At 36.5% G+C, this 13,738-nt stretch overlaps 1 protein-coding gene across 1 annotated transcript in view; it reads left to right on the top strand.

Annotated features, from left to right (window-relative positions):
- The window catches only part of LOC125242606 (angiotensin-converting enzyme-like), a 274,968-nt gene that overhangs the window by 178,547 nt on the left and 82,683 nt on the right, over nt 1-13,738 (top strand). The gene's annotated exons all lie outside the window — the stretch shown is intronic.

Here is a 13,738-nt window from a genome sequence, read left to right as displayed (position 1 = left end):
CTATAGACTATAAACTAAACTATTATAGTTTAGTTTATATTCTAAAACAGATATCGGGTTCTAAAGAAAATTTTTTTTTTTTTTTTTTTAATCTTTATTTGGGTAAAAGGCCTTTATCGCTTAGCGATGATGTCGGCCTCATTGTAATTACATAGTGTGATTAATTTCTACAATTAAACAGTTTTATAATCAGATAATATAACTTAATAGCTTGCTTAGATGTGGGTTGAGATAGCAAACTATTACAAATGCCCACGTCAATTAGGTTGATTTTGGTTTGCTTAACAAATGCCCTGCGGTCGGCCCCGATCCGGGCACACTCCACCAGTGCGTGGTAGGTATCTTCTCTTACCCCACAGCTCGAGCAGTTAGGGGAATCTACTACTCTCATTAGGTGTCCGAACACATTAAGTGGCATGTGCCCGGATCGCAGTCGCATACTAGTAACAACAAGTTGTCTGTTTAGCTGAGCATCGTAAAACCAGGGTATTTTGGGCGGTTCACTAACCATAGTTTTATACCATATGCCTTTCTCTTTCGACCTCCTATCAAAATAATCCTTCCAAATTTCGTAGCACTTTATTCTGACGTCTCTTAACAAATCAGTAAAGAAAGGCATATAGTTTACAGATATACCTTCAGTAACCCCAATTTTGGCTAATTTATCGGCGATTTCGTTACCTACGACATTCACGTGTGATGGAACCCATTGGAATTGTATATTCTTGCCGCTACTTAAAAGCATTAAATATATATCCAAAGCAGTGTAAGCTACGGGGAGACCTCGTTCACCAGAGGTGCATCGAGCTAAATGCTGTAGTGCGCTCTTCGAGTCACTGAGCACTACAAAGTTCGTTCCATCACATGACTGTATATATGAGAGCGATTCTGTAATTGCGAATAGTTCTGCCGCCATGATAGAAGTCTTATTGTTTAAGTTGAAGGCTGCTGTTATATTAGATTGAGAATCGTAAAATGCCGCACCAACCGCCTCTCCTATTTTTGACCCATCAGTGTAAATTTGAATATACCCATTGTATTTTTCCCTAATGGCTTCCATAGTCTTCCGCAGCAAGTCCTCTGAACTATAGTACTTTTTAGGACCCTCGACATTGTTTACAGTTAGGCATATCTGTGTTTTAATATTTATGTTTGTTACCCACGTGGAGAGTGAAAACATTTCTAGTATACGAGAACGCTGAATTGCTTCATTCTGCAACTCATTATGTACTATCACTAATAGCGGCTTTTTTTGGCATTCCAATATACACTACGGAGGCATGCAGACGCAAGGTCAGCTATGATGGAAATAATCTGACTATTTTCTATCGATTTTGCCTTTAACCAAAATTTTGATGCAAGGTATTTTCTTCTAACTGACAGCGGTGGCAGACACAATTCTGATTCCATGACGTGTATTGGGCTGGTTTTTATAAAGCCTCCGACCACCCTCATAGCTTGGTTCTGGACCTTATCTAGTTTATTCAAATTGGTTTTAGAACTGTTATCAAAAAGAAAGCTTGCGAATTCTAATCGGCTGCGGATAATCGAAATATATAATCTTCTTAAATGTATAGGGTGGACCCCCCAAGAAGAACCTGCCAAAACTTGGAACACATTTAAAAATTTTGTCAGTTTCTGACACATGTCGTTAATTTGCTTGTTCCACCGTAAAGATTGGTCTAGCCATAGTCCTAAGTATTTAACTGCGGATACGTTTTCTAGCCTAATCTCACCTATACTTATTTCGACTTGACGTCGTGTCCTACCTCTGGAAAAAATACAAACTTTGCTTTTATTTGGGGATATTTCTAAACTAACATCTTCCAAAAGTTGTGTCATTTGGTCCAGAGCCCTTTGAAGTGTTAACGTCATAAATCTTAGATTTTGTCCCGATACGTATAGCACAAAGTCGTCAGCGTATTGCGATATGTATACATTATTTATTCTCTTACAAATGTCAGTAGTAACTATGTTAAATAGGATCGGAGACATCGGGTCCCCCTGTGCTAGTCCTACCATCGTCCACCTTGTGATTAGGTTATTTCCGGTAGCTTCTGCGATAGATATATGACGCTCTTTCAAAAATTCCCATATATATTTACATATAGATGACCCTACTCCCTCTGCGTCTAGTTTTTCCACAACTGATCTAACGTTAACGTTATTATATGCGTTATCTATGTCGACGAAGCAAGCTATAGTTTGTTGTTTATCGGTATACCCTAATTGAATATGTGTAACAAGACGAACTAAATTGTCCAGACATGACTGGGTTCTGCGAAAACCTATGGTATTTATAGAAAACAAACTCTTACTTTCGAAGTACCATTCTAGTCGTCTAGTTATTATTGTATGTAGAGTTTTGCAAATACAAGAGATAAGAGATATGGGTCTTAATGATGTGATGTCATTGAGGTCTCTGCCTGGTTTAGGTATTGCAATAACTTTAATGTCGCGCCACTGCACAGGTACTTTTCCTTCACTTAGGAGCCTATTGAACATGTCGACTAAAAATTGTTTATCCGGAAAGTTATATAACATCGAGTAAGAAACGTCGTCGATTCCCGGTGCCGTGTCATTTTTCTTTATGGTATTACTCAATTCTTGAATTGATATAGGCGCTTCAAGTTGTGGGTTTTTGGAAGAAAAAACGGGATCGTGTGGCACTACATAGTCAGGTGTTAATCGAGTAAGAAATTGCTCAGTTTTTTCGTAATCTAAAGAATTGCCTGCTGTTTTGTACCCTTTTAACCATTTCATTTTATTCCAGAGTTGACTACTAGAAACTGTACTATCAATACTATTGCAAAAATTTTTAAAGGATTCTGCGGCCGCTTTCCTTATTAGACGCTGTGTCTCGGCAGTTTTTTGTTTATAGATACTTAAATTAACCGGAGTGGGATTTCTTCTGAGTTGTGATAACGCCTGCCTACGCATTGCCACAGACTTAGATAGGTCTGGAGTCCAGTATGGTTTACTTTTAAACGTACGAGTAGGGTCTGTGCAAATTTTGATTAGAGGAATAGATTCCTCAGCCGCTAAGTTAATATATTTTAAAAACGTGTCATACATTAGCTGAGGATCTGCCGAATAGTTTCCATTTTTAATGAGTTCCATCAACGTGTCCCTATATTTAGTCCAATCCGCCTTTTTAAAATTTCTTTTTTGTGATTGGATGTTAGTCCGTTGTATTTCGGTAGATATGAAAACCATTAAGTGGTCACTACCTAAACTCTCGTTAAACACAGTCCAAGAAAATCGGAGTGCAATATCTGATGTTGCAAATGTAATGTCAGGTGAGCTTGTCAACCAGTTGTCCAAAACCATTTTACCCCAAGTGGCTTCACCATTATTAAGCGACACATAATTATACTCGGTCGCGGCATCATATATTTGTAAGCCCCTGCTATTACTCTTGCACGACCAGTTAGGATAATGTCCATTAAAATCACCACATATTAATGTTTTACTACACCATTTCGAAAATAACATTTTCCAGTCATCAGTTGTAGTGGCAACCCTAGGCGAGCAATACACAGCTATGATATTTTCCAAGTACGAACAGTTTAAAATCTTAATACACAGTGTTTCTATACCGCCATTACGTAAACTAAATCTATATACTTGCGCTCGAATAGATGGATGAATTATAATAGCTATTCCTCCGTATGAGTCATCGCGGTCTTGTCTGAAAATTTTATATGGTCCAATTTTTAAATTACTATTTGGCTCCAGCCAAGTTTCCGATATGACACATACGTGTATTTTTTCTCGTAGTAGCAAATTTTCAAGGGCTAAAGCTTTAGGTCTTAAACTTTGCGCATTCCACTGCAAAATGTTCAACTTCAAATTTTTATTTTTGCGACTATTTTCCATAACCGGTTAACATCTCAACAATACTTTTTAAAATAGGCCACTCAGACATAAAATCCACTACTACGATAACTAACCACTCAATGCAAGTTTTAATAATATTTTTAATTTTTTCATGCATACTAATGTTTTTTAAAAATAATATTTCTTTTAAACGACTTAACAACTCACTGAAATAAACTTTGCGCTCGTTGTTTACTTGATCGTTTTCCTCGTTATCAGCTGGTCTCTCTGGAATGTGGTCGGCCGGCCGGTCGTACTGTTGCCGCTCATTTTTGCTGATGCTGCTACTTACGTTTCTGTGGGCCGTTCGGTTGCCGGGCGGTGACTTAGGACGTTTAAGCGCTTGGGAAAACGAAGATAAGATAGGAACGTATTTATGGGTGTTTGTTTCTTCTAAATCTAGGTCAAAGAAGCTATTTTGTGTATTTACTTGAAATGTGTGTTCCTGTGTGTTATTACCGCTATGGTTCTCCTTATGAGCGTGTTGTGCTGGCTCGATGTAAATGTTGCGAGCAGCCCGATATGTGTAGTTGAACTCCGCCATTAGTTCTCTGATTTTTTTTTTTTCTTTTAAATAAAATGGGCACGATCTATTTAATGCCATATGATTCCCTTTGCAGTTAACACATTGAAATATCTCAACCTCACAATTTTCATGCTGACCGCCGCACTTAGGGCAAATAACATTTCGGGATGAACATCTGGCTTTAGTATGTCCGAATTTCCAGCATTTCGAACACTGGGTGGCGGGAAATATGAAAGGTTCGACCTTGACTCGTAAGTTGTCTATGTTTACGTATGCAGGCAGTTGCGCTCCAGCAAATATAACTTTGGCAACCTCACTGGGCACCCATTTATTGCCTTCTCCTCTCCTCTGTAATCGTTTAGCAGATACAATTTGAACATTGCTAGGGCTAGAGATATCCCTCAGTATATCGCTGTCCGTTAGCTCCAAGTCAACCCCCCTTATAATACCATAAGACATTTCCACTTCCGTAGCTCGTTGGATTTTCCATTCCTTCTTTTTAAACTCCTCACAGTCAATTACTTTTTTTGCATAGGTCTCGTCAGGAACCTCCAGTTTTAGTTTGTACTGATTTATGTATTTAATTTTTTTAATCTTGAACAAACCGGCAATTGTAAGTAACTTGGCGATAGCAAATTGTTTCGGTAACTTTTCACTGCTCGAAAGAAATAATTCTATCGTCTCCTTCTTAGGCTTTTTAAGTTTTTCAGCTTTTTGCCATCCTGGTTCTTGCTCATCCTCATCCTGTCTTTCTCGTTTCAATAACCTTTCATTCAAGTTTTCTTCTGTTTCCTCCTGATTTTCTGTTTCTCCATCGAATCCTCCATTATCTTCTGTTGATGTCGGCTTCTGCGGTATTTCATCTACTATGTCCATCTCTGACCCCGAGTCCGGTAGCCCCGTAGACATGTTGTTTACGGGATTACCAGCCCACCGCTTGCATGACAACAGATGTCGCGCGTCGTAAACAATAAATTGCAATAACAAAATTAGATCGCCGCGTGCAATCAACACGAGTGTCGTGACGAGACTGAAAGAAAATTTGAACAAGAATTGGAGTGGCAAAAAGTACATCATCAGCATATAAAGTTAAGTTATTTACAATGTGAATGATTGGCATCATGGCTAGGCATCTGTGACCGGCCCGGCCGGTGTCGACTAAATTCGTATCTATTTTTAAACTATAACTTTAGCAATAACTGTCCCTCTGCCTTGTTAGTTTACAAATTTATGTTTAGTATTTTTAATTACCTATAGCTACTTACTTGAATCACAGATCTTAATAATTAAGTAAATAATTTATTAACTTTACGTTACTTTTTCTTAAGTATGTGTGACACGTTTCTTTTTCAGTTTATATCCTAAGCTTCCATTATTTATATTTAAAATGTATTTCAGTTTTTGTACCATTTCTAATGATACATTTATATTGTTTCAGGTAACATATGTTTTTCCTGTAAGTACCTACAATGAACCGTCGTCGTAAGGTTGCCAAAACCCAAAAAAATACCTCTACAAATGATTATTTTTCAGTCTTTGTACTGTTTGATAAAGTACTGGGTACTTTTTTAACATTTGTAAACATTCAACAAATTTCAGATTTATGATATTATTGTAGTCGAAATAATTTGACTGATAATAGTCCGGTTACCTGGACACTGGGCCGACAGATAGTTATTAATGTGTACATACGTTTCAGTGTACAGATTTTTGAGTTACTTAAAAGTATCGCATATTCGCCTATTATACCTAATTTCGCCTGAATTTGTAAAATCTGAAATTCCAGCCTAGTTTTTAGTGCAGATTCCACAAAAAAATAATTTTCTATTTAAAAACGAAGCCAGCAATAATTTATATTGTTACTTAGAGCTTTGCTAGACATTTACACAGATATAATTATTTTACCCTAATTAAATAAATGTACAGACTAGACATACGGCTAGCATCATGATCTTAAGTCTGTTTAAATAATACTCAATTAATTAATCTCAAGCCATAATTAATTATCAAAGTAACATTAAAGGTTTGGCAACACATCTCTTCTAGTTAATGATTCTGTGTTCATCAACCACAAGGTTTCATTTGGGAAACAAAAGTCATTAAAACACACCATCATAATCTAACAATCGTATAATAAAACACTAAGATCACATTTTAAAATACACTTTAAGCTTTATGAAGTACAGTCGTGATTTAAACTGATTTTAAATTGAAATACGAGATTTTTAAACTTTGTTTGCCTTAAATTACTTAGTTGATCACCTTGAAGTTGTTTCTGGTCAGTTATGGAACAATTTCTAAATCACTTGCCATCATGAAAATTAAGTCAACTGTGTATATTTTATCTGTGTATTTATAGTTTGAATATTTTGACCATAAGATGGCATTGACAGATAAAATACTTTGAAATGTATTTGAACATGACATCTGTTGTCACATAGTAGAATAGTGCGGAAAATGTAATGATAATGTTGTTTATGAAAAATAAAAGTTGTTAAATAATAGTCATGATAACCTTTGGAGATTAACTAAATTAAAAAGACACTAAATTTCTCACGCATATTATGCCTTCATTTAAATGGAAAAACGCCTTAATTTTAGCAATAAAATATGTGGCACTTAAATTAGCCTAGTTTATAAATTGATAATTTAAACTTGAACTTCAGCTGCAGCTGTTTATAAGAAACGTAATAGGACTAAGATAATCTACCTCTATAAGGTACAGCGGGACAATTACGACTGGGGGACAGTTTCCAACTGATCGAATTTTTTCCATGTTTTACACTATTAAAGGACACTCTATTTAATAAAGCCAAATTTAATATTATCTTCGGTTACCGCGATAGTTACTCATGAAATAAAACTATGGAAACATTATTATCTTATACTTTTAAACGAGCAATTCTTGTCTATTTATTTATTTATTTATTTATATATACCGACGATCTCGGAAACCGCTCTAACGATTTCCCTGAAATTTGTTATGTGGGGGTTTTCGGGGGTGAAAAATCGATCTAGCGTAGCCTTAGATCCCGGAAAACGCGAATTACGGTGACCGCTTTACATCAGGCGGGCCGTATACTTGTTTGCCACCGACGTAGTATAAAAAAAAAAATAAAAAAAAAAGAATTTTCGAGTTTTCATGAGTTTTTCTTTCGCGTTAGTAAACGTAAAATATGGTCGTTAATTTCGCCGCGCGCGCATCGCTTCCGCTTAGCTCAGTCGTACGAGGTCGGTCTAATGTACGCAGATAGATCGTAGGTGTCAGGGTTTCGAATCCCGGCCAAAAATTAAGTTTTTGTTTTTTGTCTTTTTTTTTGTTTTTGTATTTATAAGAGTTTTTTTTTAATCTAAAAACGTGATATATTAAAATAGAACCGAGCGAAGCTCGGTCGACCAGATATTTATTCATTATACGCGATATAACACAGCAAAATAGAGTGTACAAGTTTCTAATAGGTTGGCAACGCGCATGTGACACTCCTTTAGTTGCATGCGTCCTAAGTGACCACTTTCCGTCAGGCGGACCGTATGCTTGTCTGCCACCGACGTAGTATAAAAAATATATAATCCGTTTCCATAGTTTTATTACTTTTATTTTTTAGTTCTTGAAGAACTAAAATAGTAAAACATGGAAAAAAATCGAGAAGTAAAAAATTGCTCCCCAGTCGTAATTGTCCCGCTGTACTTTATAGAGGTTATAGAGGTATACTATCTTAAATGTTTATTATAAAATATGGTAATCCGTATTCGGCCCGATTCGAAATATATTTATAAGATTTGACAGTAATATGTTACCTTATCTCTATAAAAAAAATAGGTTTTGTTAGAATAAAAACTTTTGGTAGGCGCTTTCAGTATGTCACAGGCCGCGTCATACAGCTGCGTTCGTAACCAACAAAATGGTCCCGACGGAATACCAGCGCTGACCCTCGGGTTAGCATTTATGCTGAGTCGGGACCATTTCGTGGTAACTTATATGTTACAATTTCTTTTCCTTTATTTGCCATTTCTGTACTTGTGTATTTTTTGTAGTATACATTGATTGAAAGTTGGACATAATATCGCGGTGGTGTCTTATAAGTGGTATTATACGAATAGTATGGATATACTCGACTGAACTGCATACCAAAATTTTTAACCCAAAAAAATCGTAATAAAACCAATCCGACACGTAATTATTAACGCACTATCGCACATTGCGCGCTCAAAACAAATGGTCACATGTTCGTATGATTGCACTCGATAAATGGAGCACGGATACAATACAAACTTTACTGAGTTTGAGCAAAAGTTTCTGAATCTTGACGTTTTCTATGTGACGTTCTTGGAGTCTATAAGCTGAGTTAATTATTAAAAAAAAACCGGCCAAGAGCGTGTTGGGCCACGCTCAGTGTAGGGTTCCGTAGTTTTCCGTATTTTTCTCAAAAACTACTGAACCTATCAAATTCAAAACAATTTTCCTAAAAAGTATGTATAAAGTTCTACTTTTGTGATTTTTTTCATATTTTTAAACATATGGTTCAAAAGTTAGAGGGGGGGGACGCACTTTTTTTTCCTTTAGGAGCAATTATTTCCGAAAATATTAATATTATCAAAAAAACATCTTAGTAAACCCTTATTCATTTTTAAATACCTATCCAACAATATATCACACGTTGGGGTTGGAATGAAAAAAAAAACAGTCCCCACTTTACATGTAGGGGGGGTACCCTAATAAAACATTTTTATCCATTTTTTATTTTTGCACTTTGTCGGCGTGATAGATATACAAATTGGTACCAAATTTCAGCTTTCTAGTGCTAACGGTTACTGAGATTATCCGCGGACGGACGGACGGACGGATAGACAGACATGTCGAAACTGTAAGCCCTATAAGGGTTCCTAGTTGACTACGGAACCCTAAAAAGACCGGTCTGGCCTAGCGCGTAGTGACCCTGCCTGCTACGCCGCGGTCCCGGGTTCCCGGTAAGGGCATTTATTTGTGTGTTGAGCATAGATATCTATTCTTAGCATAGATAGCATAGACTATATTCCTGAGTCATGGATGTTTTCTATGTATATGTCGCAGTAAGATAGATAAAACCGTTATATAGTTAGAACCCTAGGAATATAATTATACGTCGTAACATAGTTAAACGAAAGCGATTTATTGCTATCTTACTAGGAATATAACTATAATACGTTACTAGTTTAGTCAAATAGTTATATGACTGGATTCAATCTAGTGAAATGATTGTAGGCAGGAGTGCGGCGCTGCGGCAGAAGTATAGTTATAACCCTAGGGATATAATTATATGCCGTAACATAGCTAATCAAAAGCGATTCATAACCATCTTACTAGGAATATAATTATAATACGGTAGGTACTAGTTTAGTTATATAATTATATCACTGGATTAAACTTAGTCTAGGGATATAATTATAATACGTCTCTAAGTGGGACTGGAACCAGGAGTCCCGGTTCTTTATAGTTCTATACCAAAAAAAAATCAAAAGGAACCCTTATGTCCTTTTGACGACCGGTCTGGCGCAGTCGGCAGTGAGCCTGCCTGCTACGCCGCGGTCCCGGGTTCGAATCCCGGTAAGGGTATTTATTTGTGTGATGAGCACAGATCACAGAACTATATTTAGATAGAAGAAACAAGTTCATCTATTTGTATAGGGGCCGAGCGTGTCAAATTTTGTACTGAAGTTGTTTCTTGCCTGTAATTTTAAATATGTCTCAGGCAATGCAATTGAATATCACGTAACGAGGCATTTTTTATGTTTTGATTGACTTCAACTTACAAAAATTGACGCCCGAAAGCTGCAACCTGCGATTAAAGACGGACAACTCAGTGGATTTCACTGAGTTCATTTGACACGCTAAGTAGATACCTTTGCTTGATCTATGGTATATATGACATCTGTGGCACAGATATTTGTTCCTGAGTCATGGATGTTTTCTATGTATATACTTAAGTATGTATTTATATATTATATATATCGTTTTCTGAGTACCCACAACACAAGCCTTCTTGAGCTTACCGTGGGCCTCAGTCAATCTGTGTAAGAATGTCCTATAATATTTATTTATTATTTATTTATTTATTTATGTCGCGACTCTGTCCATCCGTCTATGTGTTTAGAGAGAATAAGCACATTGAATTGGAAATAATTAACAAATTCTTGCCCTAAACAAATCTTCACTGTGGTTTGTTTGTTTAACGCATATAATTATATCCCTAGGGTTATAACTATACCTCCGCCGCACCGTCACACTCCTGTCTACAATCATTTCACTAAACTGAATCCAGTCATATAACTATTTGACTAAACTAGTAACGTATTATAGTTATATTCCTAGTAAGATAGCAATAAATCGCTTTCGTTTAACTATGTTACGACATATAATTATATCCCTAGGGTTATAACTATATAACGGCTTTATCTATCTTACTGCGACATATATATGTCTGTATGTATTTTTTTTAGAGTAAGAATTTAATCGTTTTAGTATGTACATATTTATTGTATATATTTATGTATGTATGTATATCGTCGCTTAGCACTTATATTAGTGCAACTTCCAACTTGATTATTTCCACGCATGGTAGCAATCAACAGAATATTGTTTTCTAGAATCTTTATCCTTGGGACTGTGGAATAATCAGACGTCCACGATATTCTCGAACCGACTTTATTTTTTTTTAGAACACTGCAGACTTCCATACTAAAGGGTAGCAATTTGCAATCCCTGTTCTTGTATTTGTAAAGCTTATTTTCTGCTAGGCAAATTTCTCACTTCCTTCTTCGATTTGTCCCGGTTTTTAGTTTTGAACTACAACTTATCAGACACTGAAAAAACCGGCCAAGAGCGTGTCGGGCCACGCTCAGTGTAGGGTTCCGTAGTTTTCCGTTTTTTTCTCAAAAATTACTGAACCTATCAAGTTCAAAATAATTTTCCTAGGAAGTCCTTATAAAGTTCTACTTTTGTGATTTTTTTCATATTTTTTAAACATATGGTTCAAAAGTTAGAGGGGGGGGGACGCACTTTTTTTTCCTTTAGGAGCGATTATTTCCGAAAATATTAATATTATCAAAAAACAATCTTAGCAAACCCTTATTCATTTTTAAATACCTATCCAACAGTATATCACACGTTGGGGTTGGAATGAAAAAAAATATCAGCCCCCACTTTACATGTAGGGGGGGTACCCTAATAAAACATTTTTTTCCACTTTTTGTTTTCGCACTTTGTTGGCGTGATTGATATACATATTGGTACCAAATTTCAGCTTTCTAGTGCTAACGGTTACTGAGATTATCCGCGGACGGACGGACGGACGGATAGACAGACATGGCGAAACTATAAGGGTTCCTAGTTGACTACGGAACCCTAAAAAGGAATCCCAAGTGCTATCTGCTGGATATTTGGTTTGACTCATGGGAGTCGTGAGAGACATCCAAAGTCAATAATGTATATTCTTTATTCAAATAGGCTTGCAATAAGCACTTCTAGTCCTTTTAATATGTCTTCATATTTTTGGATTCTATAACTTATAGTTTCTTCATCATCCTCCTTGCGTTATCCCCGCCACGGCTCATGAGATTCTGGGGTCCACTTTGACAACTGAGTATTTCTTTTTTTTTGCCACTTTTATGAAGTGTGATATTTTTGAAACAAAAAATGCTATTTCTACTCAGAATTACTAGCTTTTTCAATCCTAGTAGTTAAAAAAATTGTCCCATACGATTTTTTCTTATTTTCTTACCATTTTCCATACAAGTTGTATGGGGTAACAAAAGAGGAAAGTAACAAAAATGTATGGAAATTCTGGGACACTTTTTGTCTCCCAGTGAGATAGACAGTCCTCGTGATTCTGAGTACAATTGACCTAAAATTCCCTAAAACAAAAATGGCAAAAAAAATAGAAATGCGAAACTAATCCCAACTTATAGTTTCCTTCACTACCATATATGGTTTTAACGTCCTATGTTCACAGTTTTATTTAAGGAAGCCATCCAGTATACGTTTGACACAGATGGTTCATATTGAATGACGACACTGGAATGTGCGTAATGGTCGTTGGGAAACCTAATCGTTACAGAACATTTTGTGATACGGCCGTGTTATCATTGCGAGCGAAAGTGAGTTTCTGGACCAGTGTAATGTGACCTTTTTATTCATTATTCTTTATACCACGTCGGTGGCAAACAGGTATACGGTCCGCCTGATTTATTATTTCTTGTTATCTTTTACGTCGGTCCGGATAAAGATGGACCGGTTAAGATAAAGACTCCTTAGTCTTGTGGTTTTTAGGGTTACGTAGTCAACTAGGAACCCTTATAGTTTCGCCATGTCTGTCTGTCCGTCCGTCCGTCCGCGGATAATCTCAGTGACCGTTAGCACTAGATAGCTGAAATTAGGTGTCAATATGTATATCAATCACGCCGACAAAGTGGCAAAATAAAAAGTGGAAAAGATGTGTTTTTAGGGTACCCCCCCCCCTACACGTCAAGTGGGGACTGATTTTTTTTTTCATTTCAACCCCAACGTGTGATATATTGTTGGATAGGTCTTTAAAAATGAAGAAGGGTTTTTGTAAATCGTTTTTTGATAATATTAATATTTTCGGAAATAATCGCTCCTAAAGGAAAAAAAGTGTGTCCCCCCACGTCTAACTTTTGAACCATATGTTTAAAAAATATGAAAAAAAATCACAAAAGTGGAAATTTATAAAGACTTTCTAGGAAAATTGTTTCGAACTTGATAGGTTCAGTAGTTTTTGAGAAAAATACGGAACCCTACACTGAGCGTGACCCGACACGCTCTAGGCCGGTTTTTAAATCTTTACCGTCTAGACAGCCCAAGAAACCCTGAATACAACCTCAATGGGCTATTTCAATTCAGTGACATTGAAACTTTACACTGACAATTCTGTACCTATGTTTGGGTTTATAAGTGACCTTGTTACTCACCGTCAAAATTTCATTTTTGAATTTTCATTTTCATTTTGACAATTGTCACTATTGTGAACCAGGCTAATGCTCACTCGCTGAAGGAGCGATTGGAACATAATATATGATGCGTTATTACACATATGGCGGTTGATTGCACAGGTTTCGATTTGAGAGGCGCCGCATATCGGCTACCTATTGCCATCCACACTACGACCAATATTTACACATCGTAGAGGTATAACGTTAATCCATGTGCAGTTACAAGTATTCAAAGCTATTAGGTAGCAGCAGTTTAGCAGGTATGGCCCATTGCATAAGGTTAAATTCAGTAATTAAAAACCGGCCAAGAGCGTGTCGGGCCACGCTCAGTGTAGGGTTCCGTAGTTT

Source organism: Leguminivora glycinivorella, chromosome 3, assembly GCF_023078275.1.
Source record: "Leguminivora glycinivorella isolate SPB_JAAS2020 chromosome 3, LegGlyc_1.1, whole genome shotgun sequence".
Classification (NCBI taxonomy): Eukaryota; Metazoa; Arthropoda; class Insecta; order Lepidoptera; family Tortricidae; genus Leguminivora; species Leguminivora glycinivorella.
This window is presented reverse-complemented; position numbering and strand designations above follow the sequence as displayed.